This window comes from Salvelinus namaycush, unplaced genomic scaffold, assembly GCF_016432855.1.
Source record: "Salvelinus namaycush isolate Seneca unplaced genomic scaffold, SaNama_1.0 Scaffold76, whole genome shotgun sequence".
Lineage (NCBI taxonomy): Eukaryota > Metazoa > Chordata > Actinopteri > Salmoniformes > Salmonidae > Salvelinus > Salvelinus namaycush.
In genome coordinates, this window is record NW_024061486.1 from 239,026 (window position 1) to 259,381 (window position 20,356).

The window sequence follows — 20,356 nt, forward strand, 5'->3', positions numbered from 1 at the left end:
TATTATTCTACAACGTAACCCTTGAATGAGTAGGTGTATCCAAACGTGACTGGTACTGTACATGTATCTCCGCAGCACAGCCACGCAGAATGAGATGCAGCCATCCGCAGCACAGAATGAGATGCAGCCATCCGCAGCCACGCAGAATGAGATGCAGCCATCCGCAGCCACGCAGAATGAGAATAAAGAGAGCTACAGACTCAAAAAATAGCAGTTTTACTCTGGTTAACTGGACACACGTCCTCAACTGAAAATCAGTCAGATGAGATAAAGAGGGGAGAGGGATGAAAGAGTGAAGGGGGGGGAGGGGGGTATGACGGGGTAGTGGGAGGACAAGGGAGTAGGTGGAAGCTAGAGGGATAGAGGGTATGAAGGGGTAGAGGGAGGACAAGGGAGTAGGTGGAAGCTAGAGGGTATGAAGGGGTAGTGGGAGGACAAGGGAGTAAATGGAAGCTAGAGGGTATGAAGGGGTAGTGGGAGGACAAGGGAGTAGGTGGAAGCTAGAGGGTATGAAGTGGGAGGACAAGGGAGTAAATGGAAGCTAGAGGGTATGAAGTGGGAGGACAAGGGAGTGAGTGGAAGCTAGAGGGTATGACGGGGTAGGGGGAGGACAAGGGAGTAGGTGGAAGCTAGAGGGTATGAAGGGGTAGTGGGAGGACAAGGGAGTAGGTGGAAGCTAGAGGGTATGAAGGGGTAGTGGGAGGACAAGGGAGTAAATGGAAGCTAGAGGGTATGAAGTGGGAGGACAAGGGAGTGAGTGGAAGCTAGAGGGTATGACGGGGTAGGGGGAGGACAAGGGAGTAGGTGGAAGCTAGAGGGTATGAAGGGGTAGTGGGAGGACAAGGGAGTGAGTGGAAGCTAGAGGGTATGAAGGGGTAGTGGGAGGACAAGGGAGTAGATGGAAGCTAGAGGGTATTTAGTAGAGGTCGACTGACATGGCCGATTTCAAGTTTTCATAACAAATCGGTAATCTGCCTTTTTGGACGCCGATTATGGCCGATTACATTGCACTCCATGAGGAAACTGCATGGCAGGCTGACCACCTGCGTGCAGAGTGCAGCGTCAAAAGGACCTTGTGGCTGCAAGCTAGCTAACGTTAAACTTTTTTTTTCTCTTTTTTTTTTTTTACCCTCACAATCACTAGTTAACTACACCTGGTTGATGATATTACTAGGTTAACTAGCTTGTCCTGCGTTGCATATTAATTTATCATCGAATCACAGCCTGCCTCAACTTCGCCAAACGGGTGTTGATTTAACAAAAGCACATTCGCGAGAAAAACACGTACCTAACCATAAACATCAATGCCTTTCTTAAAATCAATACACAGAACTCTATTTTTTTAACCTGCATATTAAAGTTACAATATATGCATGTTAGCGGGCAATATTAACTAGGAAAATTGTGTCACTTCTCTTGCATTCTGTGCGAGCAGAGTCAGGGTATATGCAACTGTTTGTGCCGCATGGCTCATTGTGTCACTTCTCTTGCATTCTGTGCGAGCAGAGTCAGGGTATATGCAACTGTTTGTGCCGCATGGCTCATTGTGTCACTTCTCTTGCGTTCTGTGCGAGCAGAGTCAGGGTATATGCAACTGTTTGTGCCGCATGGCTCATTGTGTCACTTCTCTTGCGTTCTGTGCGAGCAGAGTCAGGGTATATGCAACTGTTTGTGCCGCATGGCTCATTGTGTCACTTCTCTTGCGTTCTGTGCGAGCAGAGTCAGGGTATATGCAACTGTTTGTGCCGCATGGCTCATTGTGTCACTTCTCTTGCATTCTGTGCGAGCAGAGTCAGGGTATATGCAACTGTTTGTGCCGCATGGCTCATTGTGTCACTTCTCTTGCATTCTGTGCGAGCAGAGTCAGGGTATATGCAACTGTTTGTGCCGCATGGCTCATTGTGTCACTTCTCTTGCATTCTGTGCGAGCAGAGTCAGAGTATATGCAACTGTTTGTGCCGCATGGCTCATTGTGTCACTTCTCTTGCATTCTGTGCGAGCAGAGTCAGGGTATATGCAACTGTTTGTGCCGCATGGCTCATTGTGTCACTTCTCTTGCATTCTGTGCGAGCAGAGTCAGGGTATATGCAACTGTTTGTGCCGCATGGCTCATTGTGTCACTTCTCTTGCATTCTGTGCGAGCAGAGTCAGGGTATATGCAACTGTTTGTGCCGCATGGCTCATTGTGTCACTTCTCTTGCATTCTGTGCGAGCAGAGTCAGGGTATATGCAACTGTTTGTGCCGCATGGCTCATTGTGTCTTCCTAACAAAGACCATCATTAATTTGGCAGATTTTTACATAATTATGACATAACATTGAAGGTCGTGCAATGTAACAGCAATATTTAGACTTAGGGTTGTCACCCTTTTCAATAAAATACGGAACGGTTCCGTATTTCACTGAAAGAATAAACCTTTTGTTCTCGAAACGATCGTTTCCGGATTTGACCATCATGACCAAAGGCTCGTATTTCTGTGTGTTTATTATAATTAAGTCTATGATTTGATATTTGATAGAGCAGTCTGAGCGGTGGTAGGCAGCAGCAGGCTCGTAAGCATTCATTCAAACAGCACTTCACTGCGTTTGCCAGCAGCTCTTAGCCACGCTTGAAGCACAGCGCTGTTTATGACTTCAAGCCTATCAACTCCCGAGATTAATCTGGCAATACAAAGGTGCCTATAAGAACATCTAATAATCAAAGGTATATGAATACATATGGTAGAGAGAGAAATAGTCGCCGCGTCAATTCCTATAATAACTACAACCTAAAACTTCTTAACTGGGAATATTGGAGAACTGGAAAACTATGGAACCATCAGCTTTCATATGTTCTCATGTTCTGAGAAAGGAACATAAACATTAGCGTTTTTACATGGCACATATCGCACTGTTACTTTTCTCCATACACTGTGTTTTTGCATTATTTAAACCAAATTGAACATGTTTCAATATTTATTTGAGACTAAATAGATTTTATTGATGTATTATATTAAGTTAAAATAAAAGGGTTCATTGTTCATTCAGTATTGTTGTAATTGTCATTATTACAAATATATATAAATATCGGCATCGGCTTTGTTTGGTCACCCAATAATCGGTGTTAGCTTTGAAAAATCATAATCGGTCGACCTCTAGTATGAAGGGTAGTGGGAGGACAAGGGACTGGGTGGAAGCTAGAGGGATAGAGAAGAGTGAGGGAAGGAGGGACAAAGGAGAGAGGGAATGAGGGAGAGAGAAATAAATAGTGGATAGAAGTCCATCAAGCCAGCCAGCCAGTCATGACTAACTCAAGCCCCATGCTGTAATAGCAGCTTGTCTGTCTGTCTCTCTCTCCTAACAGGCTAGCCCTCTCTCTCTTCCCCTCTACACAATCTCTTTCCACAATCAAGTTCGTTGCCATGGTACCGGGGGCGCAAGGTGGACACATATCATGTCCCCGCTCGTCCTCGGCGGCTTCCTCTCTCCATCAGACCAGCTGAGCAGCCAATCCCCTGTCAGAACTGGTCTCCATCGCCATAGTGACAGCCTCAGAGTTCTAAAGAGCTGTGTTCCACAGACAAACGTGCAGGGGGACAGAGAGGGGAGACACAGAGAGGGGAGACACAGAGAGGGGAGACACAGAGAGGGGAGACACAGAGAGGGGAGACACAGAGAGGGGAGACACAGAGAGGGGAGACACAGAGAGGGGAGACACAGAGAGGGGAGACACAGAGAGGGGAGACAGAGGCGGAGGAAGGACCAGTGAAGGGGAAAGTTGTTTTGAAAAGGAGCCTATTGGATTGGATGACTACGGCCCTGAAATAATGTGGCAGAGCCCTGAGTCGCTGCCTAAGCAAGACGGTGACTGAGACGTAGGGAGACAAGGCCATAGCTAGACAGGAAAAGGACATGCCTGTTTGGAGAAGGAACGTAGACAAGACACTTTTAGGTGACATATGGTTTGGCATCAAATATTCATTCTGGATACAAGTAGAATAAATACTAAGCTGAGCAACACCACAGAACAGGTTATTGCCGCTGTCCAATCAGATTTATCAGCATTTATGTCCCAAACAGCGCCCCGTCCCCCCACAGACTCCAAACTGCGCCCCAGCCCCCCCACAGACTCCAAACGGCGCCCCGTCCCCCCCCACAGACTGCAAACGGCGCCCCGTCCCCCCCACAGACTCCAAACGGCACCCCGTCCCCCCCACAGACTCCAAACGGCGCCCCGTCCCCCCTACAGACTCCAAACGGCGCCCCGTCCCCCCACAGACTCCAAACGGCGCCCCGTCCCCCCTACAGACTCCAAACGGCGCCCCGTCCCCCCTACAGACTCCAAACGGCGCCCCGTCCCCCCCACAGACTCCAAACGGCGCCCCGCCCCCCCACAGACTCCAAACGGCGCCCCGTCCCCCCCCACAGACTCCAAACGGCGCCCCGTCCCCCCCACAGACTCCAAACGGCACCCCGTCCCCCCCACAGACTCCAAACGGCGCCCCGTCCCCCCCACAGACTCCAAACGGCGCCCCGTCCCCCCTACAGACTCCAAACGGCGCCCCGTCCCCCCCACAGACTCCAAACGGCGCCCCGTCCCCCCCACAGACTCCAAACGGCGCCCCGCCCCCCCACAGACTCCAAACGGCGCCCCGGCCCCCCACAGACTCCAAACGGCGCCCCGTCCCCCCCACAGACTCCAAACGGCGCCCCCCCCCCCCCCCCCCCACACTCCAAACGGCACCCCGCCCCCCCACAGACTCCAAACGGCGCCCCGGCCCCCCACAGACTCCAAACGGCGCCCCGTCCCCCCCACAGACTCCAAACGGCGCCCCGTCCCCCCCACAGACTCCAAACGGCGCCCCCCCCCCCCCCCCCCCCCCCCCACACACTCCAAACGGCACCCCGCCCCCCCACAGACTCCAAACGGCGCCCCATCCCCCCCCGCAGGCATAGTAAATGTAAGATCAACAGGGAGAAGGAGATTAAATGTTGGAAGACGGATACGAAGAGGGGAACCCCCTAGATCCGTTCCGTCCTCCCTTGTGAGAAATGGTCAGTAAGTGATAGGCTTCACTAGTGCGGGGCTAAGGCCGGTTCAATTCTCTGCTGCCATTACAGACAAGGACCATTCAGCAACACCACTTAAAAGGTAATACGTAGCTATCACACGTCGCACAGTGCACATTGATTCAATCCTTCAAGCCTCATGATAGGTAATATCTATTGAGCCCATTGACCTAGTCTTCATTCTTCAGGTACAATCATCTTCCTGCTTTATCCATCATATATTTCTGTTTTGATATTCGTCAGTTGAATGGTGATCCAGTGACAGTAACCAGCACTGGGGTGGGTTACAGGAGGCCCAGTGACAGTAACCAGCACTGGGGTGGGTTACAGGAGGCCCAGTGACAGTAACCAGCACTGGGGTGGGTTACAGGAGGCCCAGTGACAGTAACCAGCACTGGGGTGGGTTACAGGAGGCCCAGTGACAGTAACCAGCACTGGGGTGGGTTACAGGAGCCCCAGTGACAGTAACCAGCACTGGGGTGGGTTACAGGAGCCCCAGTGACAGTAACCAGCACTGGGGTGGGTTACAGGAGCCCCAGTGACAGTAACCAGCACTGGGGTGGGTTACAGGAGGCCCAGTGACAGTAACCAGCACTGGGGTGGGTTACAGGAGGCCCAGTGACAGTAACCAGCACTGGGGTGGGTTACAGGAGGCCCAGTGACAGTAACCAGCACTGGGGTGGGTTACAGGAGGCCCAGTGACAGTAACCAGCACTGGGGTGGGTTACAGGAGGCCCAGTGACAGTAACCAGCACTGGGGTGGGTTACAGGAGGCCCAGTGACAGTAACCAGCACTGGGGTGGGTTACAGGTGGGCACTAGTTGTTTCATTATTCAGTCTTCATCTATTATATTTCTCACTGTTGCTATGAATACTGAACAAAAAAACGCAACATGTAGTGTTAGGCCCATGTTTCATGAGCTGAATTATATATTTTTTTATTACAGAAACACTATAGTATGGGGGCAGGTATAAACTATAGACAACGAACACAATTGCATTTTATTGATAGCAATTTGAATGCACAGAGATACCGTGACGAGATCGTGAGACCCATCGTCGTACCATTCATCTGCCACCATCACATCATGTTGTTTCAGCATTATAATGCACGGTCCGGTCCCATGTCCCAAGGATCTGTACACAATTCCCAGAAGCTTGAGAACGTCCCAGTTCTTCCATGGCCTGCATACTCAGAAATGTCATTGAGCATGTTTGGGATGCTCTGGATCGGGGTATACAACAGCACGTTCCAGTTCACGCCAATATCCAGCAGCTTAACACAACCATTGAAGAGGAGCGGGACAACATTGCACAGGCCACAATCAACTCTGTGTGAAGGAGATGAAGGAAATGGTAGTAACACCAGATACGGACTCTTTTTCTTATCCACGGCCTTAACAGATGCATATCGGTATTCCCAGTTATGTGAAATCCAAAGATTACGGCCTAATGAATTGATTTAAATTGACTGATTTCCTTCTATAAAACTGGAACAGTAAAATACTTTACATCATTGCCTTTATATTTTTGTGCAGTGTAGCTTTATCAACTGAATAGCAGTCCATTCAATCACATAGGATGATCTAGTGACAGTAGCCTAGCTAGCACTAAGGAACAGGAGGCGTGGGAAGACTGTGGGGGAGCCAGGCCCGTGGGGGAGCCAGGCCCGTGGGGGAGCCAGGCCCGTGGGGGAGCCAGGCCCGTGGGGGAGCCAGAAAAAATGCTCAACATGTCTAAAACAAAGATGATCTGACGGCGCTCATTGCCAAGCCCCTTTTTTGATCAAGAAAAAACCCTGATAACGAGGGGAACTGCGGTTTCAAATGTTACAACGGCCCAAAACCAGAGCGCCAACGAACACCAGAGAAATAGAACAAGTTGAATACGGTTGATAGATAACCACTTTGGATTCACCTGGTCAGTCTGTGTCATGGAAGTTAATGTTTTGTATACTCCGTGTATATATATATCGGTCGCCGGGGATTTCATCCGCTGGTTTTATCTTGGTGGAACCCTGCCTGCTGCTAGCTAGCTTCACTGACAAACACAGGGATGGAATGTTAGCTACTGCCATCGATAAACATCATGTCGCTTGTCATTTATTTAAGATAGTTTGACAACTTGCCGATGAAGCAGCCAGTCCATACTTCAGTATGGTTTCCAAAGCACCAATCACTAGGTTGTAACAGACACCATACTGTACTGACTCAGGGTGGAACAGGCGGTTTGCTGCTTCATTAAAACTTAAATAAACTAAAATACTCTTACTACAGCGGCTAGCTAACTTGCTAGCTTGCTTACGGAAGGAGAATTGCATTTAGTGTTGCAATAGCAGGTTGGTTAGCTTCTCTTTCATTTCATATGAAGTGACAGGCTCAGGCTTAACTAGGAAGTTAAATCATGTGTTGTTGTACATGATCAAAGTACAGAAATGCACTCAACTCCTCAGCGAGATACAAAATTGAGCGACTAAAACCTTCAAAATGAATCTGTTGCGCTCTCTCGGCTGTGAAAAGCCAACTGACATTTACTCCTGAGGTGCTGACCTGTTGCACCCTCGACAACCACTGATGATGATTATTAGTATTATTACTACTACTACTATTATTTTTTACTGTAATGTCTCACCAGCCGCCCCTGCTCTCACCAGCCGCCCCTGCTCTCACCAGCCGCCCCTGCTCTTATCATTGTAATGTCTTACTCCTACTACTATTATTAGACCCGGCTGAACGTTTGAACATCTTGAAGAACGATCTGGCCTTAACAACCATGTTCTGTTATAATCTCCACCCGGCACAGCCAGAAGAGGACTGGCCATCCCTCAGAGCCTGGTTCCTCTCTATGTTTCTTCCAAGGTTCTGGCCTTTCTAGGGAGTTTTTCCTAGCCACCGTGCTTCTACACCTGCATTGCTTGCTGTTTGGGGTTTTAGGCTGGGTTTCTGTACAGCACTTTGTGACATCTGCTGATGTAAAAAAAAAAAAAAAAAAAGGGCTTTATAAATACATTTTATTGATTGATTTATTCTGACAATGTGTGACTTGTTGCTAGGTAACATGGTAACATTCAGGGGAAGATGTTGCTGCCATGGCTGCCATTGGATGCCCACTCGATAACTATACAACTAGTGTTTGAGATTGTCTTGGATTGACTCGTGAACGAGCATCGAGTGCTCAGTCTGTCACAACAGCCAGCTGTTTACTGGAGCTACCTTTCATTATGGAATACATTACCATGCTACCTTTGCTAATCCTTTTAAATGCAGAGAGATCCTACCCTGATTACATGGGAACATCAGCCACTAGATTAGAGATCCTACCCTGATTACATGGGAACATCAGCCACTAGATTAGAGATCCTACCCTGATTACATGGGAACATCAGCCACTAGATTAGAGATCCTACCCTGATTACATGGGAACATCAGCCACTAGATTAGAGATCCTACCCTGATTCCATGGGAACATCAGCCACTAGATTAGAGATCCTACCCTGATGACATGGGAACATCAGCCACTAGATTAGCAGAGATCCTAAACTGATTCCATGGGAACATCAGCCACTAGATTAGCAGAGATCCTAAACTGATTTCATGGGAACATCAGCCACTAGATTAGCAGAGATCCTACCCTGATTCCATGGGAACATCAGCCACTAGATTAGCAGAGATCCTACCCTGATTCCATGGGAACATCAGCCACTAGATTAGCAGAGAGAGATCCTACCCTGATTACATGGGAAACAGCCACTAGATTAGCAGAGATCCTACCCTGATTACATGGGAACATCAGCCACTAGATTAGCAGAGATCCTAAACTGATTCCATGGGAACATCAGCCACTAGATTAGCAGAGATCCTACCCTGATTACATGGGAACATCAGACACTAGATTAGCAGAGAGAGATCCTACCCTGATTCCATGGGAATATCAGACACTAGAGTAACATCACCCCTGACGAGGCTAAAATAAAGCAGACTGGAGTTGAGGAGTGAACTTTCTCCAGAAAGCAAAGTGTTGATTATCTCTGTATCACCATCTATACAGAGAGACTCAACACAGTGACATAAACGTAGACAATGCTATATACCTGACAGAGACCGGTGAGATGGACAAGGATTGTTATCATAATCAGTTGTAATTCTGCAGACAATCAACCCCCCCAGCATTCTAGAACCCATCCTTCCAGAACCCTGAGAGTTCACCAGCCAGTTCCTTTCTCAACTCTTCTACCCCCTAAACAGCTAAAACAGGAGGATGGCCCGCGCAAACCAGTATAAATACCCTCCCGGGTGGCGCAGTGGTCTAGGGCACTGCATCGCAGTGCTAGCTGCGCCACCAGAGTCTCTGGGTTCGCGCCCAGGCTGGGCTGGGTTCGCGCCCAGGCTCTGTCGCAGCCGGCCGCAACCGGGAGGTCCGTGGGGCGACGCACAATTGGCATAGCGTCGTCCGGGTTAGGGAGGGTTTGGCCGGTAGGGATATCCTTGTCTCAGTATGTAAAATGTAATAAAATGTATGCACTCTACTGTAAGTCGCTCTGGATAAGAGCGTCTGCTAAATGACTAAAATGTAAATGTAAAATGTAAATCCACTAAACAATGTTGATTTCACAGAGACAATGTTTTTCCCCTCTAAGCAATCACTAAGTAGACCCAATCCAGATTGATTACAAGGCTAGGTCCTAAAATTGTGTATTTATCATTCTGGGAGAATAATGGGGTCTATTGAATGATTAATAGATTTCAAGAGGCCAATTATTGTGAGACTAAGAAATTCTTGTTCCCTAATCGCTTGATAAATGCTTCTTCATGTTTGTACAGAAACAAAGAGGAAAGAAATCCGTGCGCGTGCCTCCGGGCTAGAGGGGGACCGGGGAGGTGCCTCCGGGCTAGAGGGGGACCGGGGAGGTGCCTCCGGGCTAGAGGGGGACCGGGGAGGTGCCTCCGGGCTAGAGGGGGACCGGGGAGGTGCCTCCGGGCTAGAGGGGGACCGGGGAGGTGACCCGGGCTAGAGGGAGGACCGGGGAGGTGACCCGGGCTAGAGGGAGGACCGGGGAGGTGACCCGGGCTAGAGGGAGGACCGGGGAGGTGACCCGGGCTAGAGGGAGGACCGGGGAGGTGACCCGGGCTAGAGGGAGGACCGGGGAGGTGACCCGGGCTAGAGGGAGGACCGGGGAGGTGACCCGGGCTAGAGGGAGGACCGGGGAGGTGACCCGGGCTAGAGGGAGGACCGGGGAGGTGACCCGGGCTAGAGGGAGGACCGGGGAGGTGACCCGGGCTAGAGGGAGGACCGGGGAGGTGACCCGGGCTAGAGGGAGGACCGGGGAGGTGACCCGGGCTAGAGGGAGGACCGGGGAGGTGACCCGGGCTAGAGGGAGGACCGGGGAGGTGACCCGGGCTAGAGGGAGGACCGGGGAGGTGACCCGGGCTAGAGGGAGGACCGGGGAGGTGACCCGGGCTAGAGGGAGGACCGGGGAGGTGACCCGGGCTAGAGGGAGGACCGGGGAGGTGACCCGGGCTAGAGGGGGACCGGGGAGGTGACCCGGGCTAGAGGGGGACTGGGGAGGTGACCCGGGCTAGAGGGGGACTGGGGAGGTGACCCGGGCTAGAGGGGGACTGGGGAGGTGACCCGGGCTAGAGGGGGACTGGGGAGGTGACCCGGGCTAGAGGGAGGACTGGGGAGGTGACCCGGGCTAGAGGTAGACCCGGGCTAGAGGGAGGACTGGGGAGGTGACCCGGGCTAGAGGGAGGACTGGGGAGGTGACCCGGGCTAGAGGGAGGACTGGGGAGGTGACCCGGGCTAGAGGGAGGACTGGGGAGGTGACCCGGGCTAGAGGGGGACTGGGGAGGTGACCCGGGCTAGAGGGAGGACTGGGGAGGTGACCCGGGCTAGAGGGAGGACTGGGGAGGTGACCCGGGCTAGAGGGAGGACTGGGGAGGTGACCCGGGCTAGAGGGAGGACTGGGGAGGTGACCCGGGCTAGAGGGAGGACTGGGGAGGTGACCCGGGCTAGAGGGAGGACTGGGGAGGTGACCCGGGCTAGAGGGAGGACTGGGGAGGTGACCCGGGCTAGAGGGAGGACTGGGGAGGTGACCCGGGCTAGAGGGAGGACTGGGGAGGTGACCCGGGCTAGAGGGAGGACTGGGGAGGTGACCCGGGCTAGAGGGAGGACTGGGGAGGTGACCCGGGCTAGAGGGAGGACTGGGGAGGTGACCCGGGCTAGAGGGAGGACTGGGGAGGTGACCCGGGCTAGAGGGGGACTGGGGAGGTGACCCGGGCTAGAGGGAGGACTGGGGAGGTGACCCGGGCTAGAGGGAGGACTGGGGAGGTGACCCGGGCTAGAGGGAGGACTGGGGAGGTGACCCGGGCTAGAGGGAGGACTGGGGAGGTGACCCGGGCTAGAGGGAGGACTGGGGAGGTGACCCGGGCTAGAGGGAGGACTGGGGAGGTGACCCGGGCTAGAGGGAGGACTGGGGAGGTGACCCGGGCTAGAGGGAGGACTGGGGAGGTGACCCGGGCTAGAGGGAGGACTGGGGAGGTGACCCGGGCTAGAGGGAGGACTGGGGAGGTGACCCGGGCTAGAGGGAGGACTGGGGAGGTGACCCGGGCTAGAGGGAGGACTGGGGAGGTGACCCGGGCTAGAGGGAGGACTGGGGAGGTGACCCGGGCTAGAGGGAGGACTGGGGAGGTGACCCGGGCTAGAGGGAGGACTGGGGAGGTGACCCGGGCTAGAGGGAGGACTGGGGAGGTGACCCGGGCTAGAGGGAGGACTGGGGAGGTGACCCGGGCTAGAGGGAGGACTGGGGAGGTGACCCGGGCTAGAGGGAGGACTGGGGAGGTGACCCGGGCTAGAGGGAGGACTGGGGAGGTGACCCGGGCTAGAGGGAGGACTGGGGAGGTGACCCGGGCTAGAGGGAGGACTGGGGAGGTGACCCGGGCTAGAGGGAGGACTGGGGAGGTGACCCGGGCTAGAGGGAGGACTGGGGAGGTGACCCGGGCTAGAGGGAGGACTGGGGAGGTGACCCGGGCTAGAGGGAGGACTGGGGAGGTGACCCGGGCTAGAGGGAGGACTGGGGAGGTGACCCGGGCTAGAGGGAGGACTGGGGAGGTGACCCGGGCTAGAGGGAGGACTGGGGAGGTGACCCGGGCTAGAGGGAGGACTGGGGAGGTGACCCGGGCTAGAGGGAGGACTGGGGAGGTGACCCGGGCTAGAGGGAGGACTGGGGAGGTGACCCGGGCTAGAGGGAGGACTGGGGAGGTGACCCGGGCTAGAGGGAGGACTGGGGAGGTGACCCGGGCTAGAGGGAGGACTGGGGAGGTGACCCGGGCTAGAGGGAGGACTGGGGAGGTGACCCGGGCTAGAGGGAGGACTGGGGAGGTGACCCGGGCTAGAGGGAGGACTGGGGAGGTGACCCGGGCTAGAGGGAGGACTGGGGAGGTGACCCGGGCTAGAGGGAGGACTGGGGAGGTGACCCGGGCTAGAGGGAGGACTGGGGAGGTGACCCGGGCTAGAGGGAGGACTGGGGAGGTGACCCGGGCTAGAGGGAGGACTGGGGAGGTGACCCGGGCTAGAGGGAGGACTGGGGAGGTGACCCGGGCTAGAGGGAGGACTGGGGAGGTGACCCGGGCTAGAGGGAGGACTGGGGAGGTGACCCGGGCTAGAGGGAGGACTGGGGAGGTGACCCGGGCTAGAGGGAGGACTGGGGAGGTGACCCGGGCTAGAGGGAGGACTGGGGAGGTGACCCGGGCTAGAGGGAGGACTGGGGAGGTGACCCGGGCTAGAGGGAGGACTGGGGAGGTGACCCGGGCTAGAGGGAGGACTGGGGAGGTGACCCGGGCTAGAGGGAGGACTGGGGAGGTGACCCGGGCTAGAGGGAGGACTGGGGAGGTGACCCGGGCTAGAGGGAGGACTGGGGAGGTGACCCGGGCTAGAGGGAGGACTGGGGAGGTGACCCGGGCTAGAGGGAGGACTGGGGAGGTGACCCGGGCTAGAGGGAGGACTGGGGAGGTGACCCGGGCTAGAGGGAGGACTGGGGAGGTGACCCGGGCTAGAGGGGGGACTGGGGAGGTGACCCGGGCTAGAGGGGGGACTGGGGAGGTGACCCGGGCTAGAGGGGGGACTGGGGAGGTGACCCGGGCTAGAGGGGGACTGGGGAGGTGACCCGGGCTAGAGGGAGGACTGGGGAGGTGACCCGGGCTAGAGGGAGGACTGGGGAGGTGACCCGGGCTAGAGGGGGGACTGGGGAGGTGACCCGGGCTAGAGGGGGGACTGGGGAGGTGACCCGGGCTAGAGGGGGACTGGGGAGGTGACCCGGGCTAGAGGGGGACTGGGGAGGTGACCCGGGCTAGAGGGGGACTGGGGAGGTGACCCGGGCTAGAGGGGGACTGGGGAGATGACCCGGGCTAGAGGGGGACTGGGGAGATGACCCGGGTTAGAGGGGGACTGGGGGCTTCCCGAGTGGTACAGTGGTCTAAGGCACTGCATCGCAGTGGTAGCTGTGCCACTAGAGATTCTGGGTTGGAGTCCAGGCTCCGTCGCAGCCGGCCACAACCCATGGGCTGGTGCACATTTGGCCCGTCCGGGTTAGGAGAGGGTTTGGCCGGCAGGGATGTCCTTGTCCCATCGCGCACTAGCAACTCCTGTGGCAGGCTTGGTTGGATTGTGTTTCGGAGGACGCACGGCTCTCGACCATCGCCTCTCCAGAGTTCGTACGGGAGTTGCAGCGATGAGACAATACTAACTACCACTTGGATACCACGAAATTGGGGGGGAAAATAAAATAAAAGAGGGGGATTGGGGCGGAGACCCAAGTTCAAACTCAGTCACACAGAGACACTGTTGAGCAAGATAACTACCTACCTGTCATGTCCATGAAGAGGAGAAGATATGGAGAGGGGAGAGGAGTCAGAACAGAGAGGTGAGAGGAGAGGAGGAGAGGAGTCAGAACAGAGAGGTGAGAGGAGAGGAGGAGAGGAGTCAGAACAGAGGTGAGAGGAGAGGGGAGAGGAGTCAGAACAGAGAGGTGAGAGGAGAGGAGAGAGGAGTCAGAACAGAGAGGTGAGAGGAGAGGAGGAGAGGAGTCAGAACAGAGGTGAGAGGAGAGGGGAGAGGAGTCAGAACAGAGAGGTGAGAGGAGAGGAGAGAGGAGTCAGAACAGAGAGGTGAGAGGAGAGGAGAGAGGAGTCAGAACAGAGAGAGAGAGAGGTGAGGTGAGAGGAGTCAGAACAGAGAGAGAGAGAGGAGAGGAGAGAGGAGAGGAGAGAGGAGTCAGAACAGAGAGAGAGAGAGGTGAGGTGAGAGGAGTCAGAACAGAGAGAGAGAGAGGAGAGGAGAGAGGAGAGGAGAGGTGAGAGGAGTCAGAACAGAGGGAGAGAGGAGAGGAGAGAGGAGTCAGAACAGAGGGAGAGAGGAGAGGAGAGGTGAGAGGAGTCAGAACAGAGGGAGAGAGGAGAGGTGAGAGGAGTCAGAACAGAGAGAGAGAGAGAGAGAGAGAGAGAGAGAGAGAGAGAGAGAGGTGAGGTGAGGAGTCAGAACAGAGGGAGAGGAAAGATAGTGGAGAGGTGAAACAGCAACTGTGTGAACGTGATGAGACTTGCACTGCGTCGATGAGAAAACTGTGTAGATAGAGAAGATGAAGCGCCTACCTGTCCATAAGCTGGGTTAGTAGCAGAAAGAGATGACACTTACATTGCCCATGTACTCGGACAGCAGGTCCTGCAGAGCCTGACGGACAGAGTTGCACTCGGCCACGATGCGCTCGCGACGGTCATCACGGGTACAGGACGAGTCGGCCATGAGGGCGGCGCCACTGATGATGCTCTCCAAGCGCTCCTCCAGAGACGGGCGGAAACGCTCCTCGCTAAACGCCAGGGGGTCCACGATGATCTGCTTCTGTTGGGTTAGAAAACCAGAAAACAGGTCAGAGTGGTAACACATTAATTCTCCCCACCAGAGACACGGGTTCAACCCCACATCAACCCTTTTCTCCCACCCGGATGTATTCTGTCCCAAAGAGTGGTAACACATTAATTCTCCCCACCAGAGACACAGGTTCAACCCCACATCAACCCTTTTCTCCCACTCGGATGTATTCTGTCCCAAAGAGTCCAAACACCCCCGCAAAAAAATAAAACATTTTAATTAAAAAAAATATTGAAACAATAAATCAAACTTCGAAGACGAGGGTCCATCCAATGATTTGTTTTATCATGGAACAGAGAACGAGAGAGAGAGAGCAAGTGTGACAGACAGAACAGAAAAACAGAGAGTAAAGGGCATTTAGTACCAAAAAACAAACAAGCTATAAATCTTATTCAAATCAAATCTTTAAAATTGGTCACATACACATATTTAGCAGATATTATTGGTCACATACACATATTTAGCAGATATTATTGGTCACATACACATATTTAGCAGATATTATTGGTCACATACACATATTTAGCAGATGTTATTGGTCACATACACATATTTAGCAGATATTATTGGTCACATACACATATTTAGCAGATGTTATTGGTCACATACACATATTTAGCAGATATTATTGGTCACATATTTAACAGATGTTATTGGTCCATACACATATTTAGCAGATATTATTGGTCACATATTTAACAGATGTTATTGGTCCATACACATATTTAGCAGATATTATTGGTCACATATTTAACAGATGTTATTGGTCCATACACATATTTAGCAGATGTTATTGGTCACATACACATGGTTAGCAGATGTTATTGGTCACATACACATGGTTAGCAGATATTATTGGTCACATACACATGGTTAGTAGATGTTATTGGTCACATACACATGGTTAGCAGATGTTATTGGTCACATACACATGGTTAGCAGATGTTATTGGTCACATACACATGGTTAGCAGATATTATTGGTCACATACACATGGTTAGCAGATGTTATTGGTCACATACACATGGTTAGCAGATGTTATTGGTCACATATTTAACAGATGTTATTGGTCCATACACATATTTAGCAGATATTATTGGTCACATATTTAACAGATGTTATTGGTCCATACACATATTTAGCAGATGTTATTGGTCACATACACATGGTTAGCAGATGTTATTGGTCACATACACATGGTTAGCAGATATTATTGGTCACATACACATGGTTAGCAGATATTATTGGTCACATACACATGGTTAGCAGATGTTATTGGTCACATACACATGGTTAGCAGATGTTATTGGCCACATACACATGGTTAGCAGATGTTATTGGTCACATACACATGGTTAGCAGATATTATTGGTCACATACACATATTTAGCAGATATTATTGGTCACATACACATATTTAGCAGATATTATTGGTCACATACACATATTTAGCAGATATTATTGGTCACATACACATATTTAGCAGATATTATTGGTCACATACACATATTTAGCAGATATTATTGGTCACATACACATATTTAGCAGATATTATTGGTCACATACACATGGTTAGCAGATATTATTGGTCACATACACATGGTTAGCAGATATTATTGCGGGTGAAGCAAAATGTGTGTGTTCAAGTTCACAACAATACACAAATCTAAAAGTAAAATGGAATTAATAAATAAATATTAGATCGAGCAAAGTCAGTGGCATTGACCAAAATACAGTAGTATACAATACAGTATATACATATGAGAGAAGTAGAGCAGTATGTAAACATTATTAAAGTGGCCAGTGATTCCATGTACAGTATTTAGGGCAGCAGCCTCTAAGGTGCAGGGTTGAGTAACCGGGTGGATGCCGGCTAGTGATGGCTAAATATACAGTGATGGCCTTGAGATAGAAGCTGTTTTTCAGTCTCTCGTTCCCAGCTTTGATGCACCTGTACTGACCTCGCCTTCTGGGTGATAGCGGGTGTGAACAGGCAGTGGCTCGGGTGGTTAATTTCCTTGATCTTCTTGGCCTTCCTGTCCTGGAGGACAGGAAGTTTGCCTCCGGTGATGCGTTGGGCAGACCACACCACCATCTGGAGAGCCCCGCGGCTGCCGTCAGCGCAGTTGAAAAAACCAGGCGGTGATACAACCCAACAAGATGCACTCAATTGTGCATCTGCAGAAATTTGAGGGTTTTAGGTGCCAAGCCAAATTTCTGCAGCCTCATGAGGTTGAAGAGGCGCCATTGCGCCCTCTTCACCACATTGGTCTGTGTGGGTGGACCATTTCAGTTTGTCATTAATGTGTACGCCGAGGAACTTGAAGCTTTCCACCTTCTCCACTGCGGTCCTGTGAATGTGGATAGGGGGGGTGCTCCTGCTGTTTCCTGAAGTCCACGATCAGCTCCTTTGTTTTGTTGAGTTGAGTGAGAGGTTATTTTCCTGCACCACTCTCCCAGGGCCCTCACCTCCTCCCTGTCTCATCATTGTTGGTAATCAAGCCTACCACTGTTGTGTCGTCTGCAAACTTGATGATTGAGTTGGAGGCGTGCTTGGCCACGCGGTCATGGGTGAACAGGAAGTACAGGAAGAGGCTGAGCACGCACCCTTGTGGGGCCCCATTTTGAGGATCAGTTTAGTGGAGGTGATGTTTCCTACCTCCACCACCTGGGGGCGACCCGTCAGGAAGTCCAGGACCCAGTTGTACAGGGCGGGGTTCAGACCCACGGCACCAAGCTTAATGATGAGCTTGGATGGTATTATGGTGTTGAATGCTGAGCTGTAGTCAATGAACAACATTCTTACATAGGTATTCCTCGTGTCCAGATGGGCTAGGGCAGTGTGCAGTGTGATGGCGATTGCATCATCTGTGGATCAATTGGGCCTAGGGTATCAGGTAGGGTGGAAGTGATATGATCCTTGACTAGCCTCTCAAAGCACTTCATGATGACAGAAGTGAGTGCTACGTGGAGATTGTCATTTAGTTCAGTTACCTTTGCTTTCTTGGGAACAGGAACAATGGTGGCCATCTTGAAGCATGTGGCAACAACAGACTGGGGATAGGGAGAGATTTAATATGTACGTAAACACTCCAGCCAGCTTGTCTGCGCACGCTCTGAGGACGTAGCTAGGGATGCCGTCTGGAACGGCAGCCTTGCAAGGGTTAACACGCTTAAATGTCTTCAAGGACAACCCACAGACCTTGGCAGCGGGTCGTGTCGGTGGCACTGTGTTATCCTCAAAGCGGGCAAATGCGTTTAGCTTGCCCGGAAGCGAGACGGTGTCCGCGACGGGGCTGGTTTTCCTTTTGTAGTCCGTGATTGTCTGGAGACCCTGCCACATACGTCTCGTGTGAGCCGTTGAATTGTGACTCCACTTTGTCTCTATACTGACATTAAGCCTGTCTGATTGCCTTGGAGGGAATAACTACTGTTTTGTATTCAGCCATATTCTCAGTCCACATTTAACCATGGAAAGGTGTGGTTTGTGCTTTCAGTTTGGCAAACCCTAACCCTTTCAGCTGGCAGAGAGAGATGGAGTGGGAAGAGACCTCAAGGGAGAGAGAGAGAAACAGAGAGCGAAAAATATGACAAGCAGGAGAGACAAAGAGATTTGACAGGATCCGACAGGCCTTCTGTTAAACCTGCAGGGAAGTCTGATGTCTAAACAGTCTATTTCTCAAAGCCCCAGAGGCCTCCCAGATGATGGATACCTATAGTTATGAACACCCCAAATGACACACTATACCCTAGGTAGTGCACTCCGTTGGACTATGGGACACTGGGCTCTGGTCCAAAGTGGTGCTCTATATCTAGAACCAGGGCAGCAGGAAGCCTCCAGGTTAGAGTGTTGGGTCAGTAAACCAAACCAGTAACCTAAAAAGGTCGCTGGTTTCAATGCCCGGATCCAAAGAGATGAAAAATATACGGCGCTTTGACCTTGAGCAAGACACTTCACCCCAGTTACTACAGAAGGCGCTGGACAACCGTGACCCTGGCTATGACCTCACTCCCCCTGCAAGTGTCTTGGAGGGGGGGGAAACACATTTCCATTACACCAGGGACTAAAACTAACTTTTTTTTTGTATACCACTTTGGAAGGTTAATGAAAAATACAATTTCTTTGGCCATAATTACACCAAAACCCCACAAAAGAAACAAACCGATGACAATTACGTTGAGTTTCTAAAAACAAGAAATGAATTACTAGTAAGCAGTATATTGCTCAATCTAAATGTATATTCTGTGATCGTCGTCTTCGAACCAAAAAATATCACGACGAAACAGCTGCCTCCTCAACGTTACCTTGGTAACAGAGGCACTGTCCTGTGATGAATCTCACTAGTAGAAGTTGATGTTTCTTTTGCTAGCAACGGAAAGAAACTCAAAAAACATTGAAAATAAACCCCAAGTATGACTACCCGCAAACGTGGATTAGACATTCTCGTCCAACAAATGACAACATCTACCCGGATTTGTTACCTCTCGGCACACGTGTACGTAACAGGACAAATATACACATTCCCCCAATGTATTACTGTTATTTACATATAAAACTCTGGTTGGAGGTTCTACAGGAGAACGTTGTGGAATCAAATAAAATGTATTTTATATAGCCCTTCGTACACCAGCTAATATCTCGAAGTGCTGTACAGAAACCCAGCCTAAAAACCCCAAACAGCAAGCAATGCAGGTGTAGAAGCACGATGCTCTCAAACTGGCTGCAAAGTCTTATAAACTGGGAATTATAGAAGAACTGCCTCAGACATCTCTTACACTGTTAATCTGCTGTGGCCATCCAATCAGCCTCAGGATATCAATGGGAACAAAGCCTCATTGATTTATCTCCCAACAAGGTTCTCTACTGCATCTCAAACTTCCTTCTAATCTATGGATTTCACATGACTGGGAATACAGATATGCATCTGTTGGTCACAGATACACCTGCAAGACCAAAAGGTAAGCAGACACCTGATCTTTCAACATATAATTTGCATTAATATGGAGTTGTCGTCATCCCCCCCTCCTCCCTTTGCTGCAAAAGCAGCCTACACTCTTCTAGGAAGGCTTTCCACTAGATGTGGGGACTTGCTTCCATTCGGCCACAACAGTATTAGTGAGGTCGGGTACTGATGTTGGGAGATTAGGCCTGGCTCACAGTCTGCGTTCCAATTCATACCAAAGGTGTTTGATGGGGTTGAGGTCAGGCCTCTGTGCAGGCCAGTCAAGTTTTTTTATTTCACCTTTATTTAACCAGGTAGGCCAGTTGAGAACAAGTTCTCATTTACAACTGCGACCTGGCCAAGATAAAGCAAAGCAGTGTGACAAACAACAGAGTTCCACATAAACAAACATACAGTCAATCACACAACAGAAAAAATGTCTAT

The 20,356-nt window shown here is 51.5% G+C and overlaps 1 pseudogene; it reads right to left on the minus strand.

The window, feature by feature from the left end:
* LOC120042726 overlaps window positions 1-20,356 on the minus strand; it is a 278,307-nt pseudogene that overhangs the window by 190,915 nt on the left and 67,036 nt on the right.